The following is an 8168-nucleotide window of genomic DNA, read 5'->3' on the forward strand; positions in this document are numbered from 1 at the left end:
TAATTTCTTTTATCATTATAACTTGCTCTGCAATTAAGCCAGCTATTTTCACACTTTGGAAGAAAGCATGAGATTGTGTTCCTCTTGGTGCTGTGGTTCCCTGCCTGGCTGTGGGGCCACTGCTGTAGCACCAGCACCAACCCTGTGCGCTTCCCCACTGCATCTGAGGGGCAACAGTGCATGGCTTGCTCACATGGACTGTAGCACAGGGGGGGTGGGGGAGAGGTGTGTGTTGTGGGCACTCACTATCAACGGGAAGCCTTCCTGATGCACTTGGTAGCAGCTCATGGTTTCGGCATCGATTATGTCTTACATATGTAGCCATGAGCTAATGGAAGGAGTCTGAGCCTCAGCATGAAACGTTTTCATCGCCCATAGCTGTTATTTCAGACAATGGGTGAGTCTTTCAAAGCCTTTGATTTGGGAAAAGAAGGGTTCATCAAACACAAAGTGAGTGAAACAAAATCTCTACATTTTTAAATATACCTCCACGTCCTGTATGACATTTTCTCAATACATTAGACTTCCTGCAGACTGACATGTGAAAAGCAAGAGGTTATAAAAAGTCTGAACTGAGATGGGTATCTGTACTGTACCAGATCAACTTCATTTTGCTAATCTGGTTTTATGTGTCTCTGTCTCCAGCATATTTCATAGAATCATAGAATCATTTAGGTTGAAAAAGACCTTTAAGTTCATTGAGTCCAACCATTAAACTAGCACTGCGAATCACACCTCTAAACCATGTCCCTCAAAGTGCCACTTCTATTTATGTGCTTCTCCATGACTATTACTTCAGATCAAGTGAAAAATCTTTCCCAGTTTATTTTCTCCCCTCTTAGTTATGTTGGTTCTTTTTTCGAGTTCAAAATTTACACATACTCAGTCAATTTATTTTAACAGATCTTTTAATTAATTCCTTATTAAGAGACTAGTAATAGCTTGCTGTAAATTTTAATTGGTCTTGCTTTCCACTTGACATTAATGAGTCTATTTTTCCATACAATTAAACGTGCCTTAAGTGACCACTCAGGGGACCAGCCAAATCGCTGATTTAATGTAAATGGCTTCAAATAATAAGATGCAGCCTCCACTGTGAGCAGCTAACAGCTGGGTTCAAATTAAGCATATCAGTGAGTCATGAATAGGATGAGTTGAAGGTTCTGTAAAAGTTTTAAGGACCTTGTCTTGTATACAGTCACCATGTTTTGAGCAAGGACTAGAAGTCTTCTTCCTGCTCTTAAGTATTGTCATCAAAAGATTTCAGTCAATATTTCTCCCTTTGAATGTTGTTGCATGTACAAAGAAAAGAGAAAAACTAGGTGACAAAACTTCTTACAGTCACAGAGACAATGATTTAAAAATTAGGAATTGCACTGCTAAGATTTTGCTGACATTGAGTATAGCAACGGTCCAAAATATTGTGTGTGCGCTGGTATTTGGGGATGTATCACAACGAATGCACACAAGGTGGTCGATTGCAGTTTGCATGGGTGACCTCAGCTCTGGCATTTCCCAGCTTCTGATTGTCTGCCTCTGCAATCCCGCTGGTGACTTTCATATGACTTGGGGTTTATAATTACTCGCAGGAGCCCTGTCGCATTGGTGCTGCTGCCCAGCAGTATCCCTGGAGCAGCCTTACCAGCTCGAGTGAGGGAGTCCTGGAAAAGAGATGTCAATGGTACTAGGGTGAGTGTAAAAGGGCTTGTAGTGGTGGCACTGGTGAAGTAACTGGGCTGGCCTTCCCAAAGACGAACATTCCCATCTCTATCACATGGTATCATCACCACTACTTGACTCGAATGAAAGACCAAGACCGTGCCACGAGAGAGGGAGGTGGCGACAGGCAGACTGTTTGCTAAGTTTCAGCAGCCAAGACATGAAGCCAGTTTCTAAGCACGCTTGGGGAGAGCTTTTTAATGTGTTTTAATGAGTTTTCTTTTAAAAAAAATCTAACACTGCAGACCTCTGCTGTGCTTGGAGTTAGAAGAGTGATTAATAATACTCCATACAAGCTATTGTTCCTAATTCTGTGAAAGGAGAGCATGTGTAGCAATTTAGCATGTACCATTTCACAATAGCAGAGATTTTTATATGAATGAATATTTTTATTGTGGGCTATCAAACTAATGAATATAATCAAATAGTTCACAGTAAACATGGTCAAAAGCACTCCTGTATGTGCTCAAAGAAGAGGAAAAAATATGAAATATTTTCTAGTGTGAAATAGCTGTCAAGAAAACCAGCTGGAAAAAAACACAGAAAACATTGCATCAGTGTGCTGAAACAGTAATAAAAAATAAAATACTTTCATTGCTCCTAGAAAACATTGCAACACTGAGGAAAATACAGGTTTCAGTGGATCCTGCAATTCCCACAGGCTCTTGCAAGTATAGTTACAATTTTCCTTCTTTCAATGAGTGGTACAGAACAAAGGAGAGGAAGGTGTGTAGGCAGTAGCAGAGGCAGAGTTCATATCTTCACAAATATGAAATTACCCATGCTGTACCTACGGGGGAGTCCTGTGGACATCTGACTTCATTAAAACCTGCAGGACTGAGGGTTGTGGCATGATGCCCTGGAGCGCCTCACTGATGCCCTCCTCCCACAGCCTGCGGGCTCTGCACTTACTCCCTCCATCTCCCGCAGAGGGACAGGTGGTGGCTGCAGTCCTGCCTGTGGCCAGTTAGGGACTGGAGGAGCTGGTGTTCCATGGCCAGTATCCTGCTTCGCAGCTGGCATTGTGTGGATGCATTAAAGCATCCATTGGTGTTATTTTTAATCCGTGAGCCTTTGCACTATAGACCATGCAAAGAAAATCAAACTTGGTTTTCCTTTCCCGTGATGCCTTAATCACTGCTTTGAGAAGTGATGGGGATCATGTTCTTACTCTTGCTGCCTTCGAAAAAGAAGCCCAAACTCTGTGTGACCCTACCTTGAAAAACTGGTTTCTGCAGCTTCATTTTTTTCTGTGTTCTTCAGCTTTGCTTAGCAAAAAATGTTTGCTGAACTCAAGTGGAAGTTACAAGGAGATTTAAGTCAATCTAAACTACATTTTCTGGAGGATAATTGATGTGTCAGAAATAATTTCCTGGCCCTACTCTGGCTCTGTTGTCTGCCATTAGGCAAGTTGTTTACCTTCTTGCTACTTTTCTTAAGCTGTCTGTCAACACATGGTATTTCTTAATAGCTTACAAATGAGTCAAATCAAAAAAACATCTTTAACTTAGCAAACAGATTACAAATAAGCTTTTACATTATCTGAATGGCTTTAAAGCCAACCTACAGGTTTCTAAGTGATTTGTCTAGACAATGGGTGAGTCAAGCCTTTTATCCATTCTGTTTTATATAATAATCAGTTCTGCTCAGTTAAGATTTCATTTTACTTTACTAAATTGAATGCCTTTCATTACTATGTGCTGTTTAATTTAACACTGTATTGACATTTTGCATACTAATTCACTTTGCTCAGGGTAGAGTCATAAGCCTGTTCGAACAATGCAATATGTACAACACCGATTCATTGTAGGTGCTAACAGTGTCCTCAAAGATGAGATTACAAAATCCAAGATATCCCATTCAGGGAAAAAAAAAAAAAAAAAAAAGAAAAAAAGGCTAAGAATATGAAAGGAAATTCAGTGATGAATGGGAAATGCCGCTGCCAAGACCTTTCTTTATTACCATTCTGTGGCATTTTCAATTGTTCTGTCCCAGTGAGTAATGAGGGCTTCATCGCTTTTGCTAAGCTTCATTGCGAATCGCTGCTGCGGTTATAACAGGTTGATCTCAGGGCAGGCAGGGGCTCCTGGCTCTGGCAATGGGAGGATTTCAACCACCCTCTGCAGCTACAGGGACTTCTCTTGAGTGACCTTGAGAAAGGAGCCCCTGCTTATGCCAGCAACGATGTTAAAACTTCCCTTAATGGAAAACATCTCCCTCGTGCTCTAGAACCAGTTTTAACTGCTCAGTCCTCTCTAATCTTTTCTTTAGGTTTCTGTGCACAGTTAGTGAGACTACGCAGTGACAGAACCACTAGAAAGAGGAAACTTTCCCCTGGTCAGGATATCTGCACTTATGTTTTGCCATGAATCAATGGGACACACTCCACAAATCAGCACAAAAACTCCTAACCCAACAGAAAGCTTGTGATTACACTAAGGATCAGGGTAGAAACCGTGGTGCCTCCTGCTCTTGGGATCTAAAATTTTATCCCAATCATGCTAAATAGTAAATAATGTCTAAGCAATTTCTCCAGATTTTTAGTTTGCAGTAAGCATAGACGCCAACATGCATTTGAGGTCAGGTACCATTTGCAAACAACCCCATAAATGTGACCAGAATGCATAGTTATTAGTTCTTATGCATCCAAATGGTAAGGGAATTAATTACCTGTATTTGGAAATGGACTTTGTGGCCTATGGATGACGTTTTAAAAGCAGTTGGTGATGTCTCATCATAGGGAGCTTACCTTTGGCTTATTTGGGAACAGAGCTGGATACAGTAACATTAGCACCATGAACAGCTTAAATAATCTATCGATAATCAATACCTGGCAAGAATCTTCCCTCATATTGGTCTTAAACTGGTAGTGTATGGAAGGCAAAATCAATTACTGCATGTTTTATATATTTTGCAATAAATTCCTAATGTATATGCATGAAGAAATAAACGATCACACCACATAGCTGGGGATCTATAACCCTGCTCCCCAGCTTCATGGTCTGCCTGAGATTTCTGTTTCAGAGCTTGTGAAAATCATTAACTAATCAACCATTTTCTGCTTGTTCTTCACTTATTTCTTGAAGTCTAGTTTTTCCGTGATAGGATTGATTAATATTAATTAATTTTAACTAGACCTGTACAGAATACAGAATATTTTCTAGGAATTTCTTATATCCTGACATTTTGTTGAGATGCAGGAGGAAGAAAACAATAATCTGTATTTTTAAATTCTCACTGCAACAACATGTCAAACAAATCTGAACTAGGACATCCAAATCTTTACTCTAGCAACACTGACACTTTACAGTGTGAAAATATTGATACACTGTTTACTAAATATTGCATTCTAATATTGTGGTATAAATACAGTGCTATTACTGCAATGCAAGGCCAAAATAAAAAGAATTTAAATTAGAAACCACAATAAAACAGTCTAGCTACAGAGATAAATATATTTTGACACTATGAGAACAGTTTCTTTCAACATGAGGATATATCTCAATTAAATGTTTTTATTGTAAATTTTGGCAACTTTCAATTGAACTGAACTGCATTTATCTGACATCAGTCCCTCCTGTCAAAAAAATTATCAGTTGTATTTCTAGTGTACAACGCCAGTAATTCTAACACTCACAAGATACTACACATTTCTTTGCCAGACGCTTTCTTGGAAATTAGAAATGACAGATAGGATTTGTGAGAGAAAAGGATACTTTCTGTACACGCAGCCCAAGGGCAAGAGACAAAGACAACATCCTCTGCACAGATTTTTACTAGGTATTGCCTTTGTTTTCTCCGTAGCCCCTCTTGTCTTATTAAGCCTGAGTTCTCCTCAATTGCTCTCCATGCGTGCATTTTTCAAAAGGAAAGGATGTCCTTAATAAAACCTCTGGGAAGCCCAGGGGTGTAATGGAAGTGCTCTTTACATTAATCAAACAGTAACAAAGCCGATCCATCCACCATGCACAGACTCAGATCTCAAAAGCAGTTGAAAGTCTGTAAACCACTAATGAAAATAATTTATTTTGTGTCAGTATATGAGTGCAATGAAAAGTAGAATTAGAATCTTATGAAAAAATCTTTCTCTGGTTCAACCACAACTAGTTTCTAAATGCAGCACTGCAATATAAATACCTAATATTTACAGTATGTAAATATACAGTTGTAAGCCCAGAACAGAAACTGAGATGCCTCGCACATGGCACATCTCTATATGTTAAAACACCTTATACATTAATTTATTTTTTACGAGAACATCTGAATTTCATCATCTAGAAACTGACTTCTTCTGCCGCACCATAACAGAATGGTCCACCACCCCTGCGTATAGTTTAATAATGTGTATCAGGCTTGGAATATATTTAAAACTCCCTCGGCATCCATTCCTCAAGGTACACTTTGACTCTTAGTAATTTGAAAACTGCTGTTAATTCCTCAGGTTTTTTCTTTTCCAAATCCAACTGGGAAGAAGTTGGCACTTCTGGTTTTTTGGACTAAAATCTAACATTCCATCAAAATGGGTGATTTTTTACAAACTTGTAAAATATGTAATTGTTGCACACACAGTGGAAAATTTTATTCTTTAACTTAGTCATTATTTAAGTTAATGACGTTCCTGCTGTATTCCACAATAATTCTGTATTGGGTTGCTTGCTGATGATAGTAAGTTAGTTTTCAAAGGATGCCAAAGCTTCCAAATTGGCATTTCAAAATGCAGGTAAACGTTCTGTAGACTGTGAGGAATATAACCAGAAATGGGTCCAGATAGCAATTCACCTCAACTTGCTGCATATTTCAGATAACTAAGAAAATTATATTTCCTTGTTTGTTTACCATAAACTCATTACAAAGACTTCTCTCAACTTAAATACAGAAAATTATTGCAGTCATTTTGCTCTTTTTCCTGATCACAAATTGCTTGCAACCTGATCCTGGCCTTCTTCAAATGTGTTCAGTCTCTACTTATTATCTACTGGTATTGCAATTACCAACACAGGTACCATTGAATCCTTTTTTTATGTAGTTGGGAAATTGTTCCATCAATGAGCAAGAAACAGCCAAGGATGAATAGCAACCAAGAGCAGGGAACAGTCATTCATACACTAATACCTTTTATCCACGTGGTGGATGAATAAAAGTTCCTAAGCCCAGCACTGACACTACACATCCCAAAGTCATTGAGTCATTTGAAACTCCAGGTTATGAGGATGGGTGTGAAAATACCTGTCTGAAGTTGCCCCTGGGCCAGCACCGTACCGCTGAGGATGCAGCCTGCCCCACACTCCTTGCTGGGCTCATGCTCCAGTTCTGCAGGGTCCAGCTACACAACTCATGTTTTACCACTGTTCCCCACTTAAAAGGGATGTCTCGTTTCACTGTGACGGGGAAAAACTGGCATCAGGATGTATATTCTGCAGCACAATAATGCTGTGTCTCAGGTGCCACATCTGCTCTGCACCCTCATGGAACAACTCAGCCTCTGCCCTAGAAGGGAACAGAAATCACTGTTCTCCTCTTGCGGGTAGGAAGGATGGAGGCAGACAGGAGGCTCAGCCCAGTATTGTGCAGGTCCTTTGACCCCACCTAGAGTCCAAACCAGCTCTGCTGCTGAACTCACCACCACCCTCCCCATCCATCACTCAGGTGAGCATCACCTTTCTTCCCAACCTTCCCCAAAGGCTCTCAGCAAAAGTTGGCACAGGTGCCTGAGGAAGGAAAAATCACCAAAATGCACACTGCTTCCATACATCTCTCGTCTGTCTTCCCACAAGCAGTGGGCATTAGAGAAAGGATTTTTCTTTTGTTACATTTGGAAAGCTTTTTTCTTTATAAAAGTGTAAGGCTTGATATTTACTGTCAGCAGTGGGATGTTTCAGTTGAACAAAATAGTTTCTTTGTTGGGGGTCTATAGATAACCTTATTGATTAAGTGAAAAACATGAAGTACACATTTTTTTCCTTCAAAATACGCACACTTCCTACCATTAGGTGAAAATTCTACTCTATCTGGACATAGCAGTGCATTTCCTATTGGGTGTGTGATCTCTTGTGTAGAAAAAGAGAAAACAAAAGTTAGCTGGAAGAGAAGAGATTTATTTTTCCAGATTAAATTTGAAAAGTTTTTTTCCCCTAAGAATATAAATCTACTTATTTGGTAATTGCTTTATTTATTTTTCTCAGCCTATGTGTTCTAATCTGAGCAGTATTTTGGAGGGAAATCTGGTGGTGCACCAAAATTAGCGTAATCATGTAGCTTTGTTTCCTAAATCCTCTCTGAAAAGTCAGGTGTTACAGACTCAGCATTTCCACAGCATTACAAATTCTCCAAGCACGCCACCGGGTTTCATGTACCAACTCCTTGCTAGAAAAAGGACATTGAGTGTCAAGTGCTGAGGGCCGTCAGAAAGGTGCTGTGAGGTGAGACACTGCTTGCTAAAGCTCTTTTGG

Source organism: Falco rusticolus, chromosome 6 (genome assembly GCF_015220075.1).
Source record: "Falco rusticolus isolate bFalRus1 chromosome 6, bFalRus1.pri, whole genome shotgun sequence".
NCBI classification, from domain to species: domain Eukaryota; kingdom Metazoa; phylum Chordata; class Aves; order Falconiformes; family Falconidae; genus Falco; species Falco rusticolus.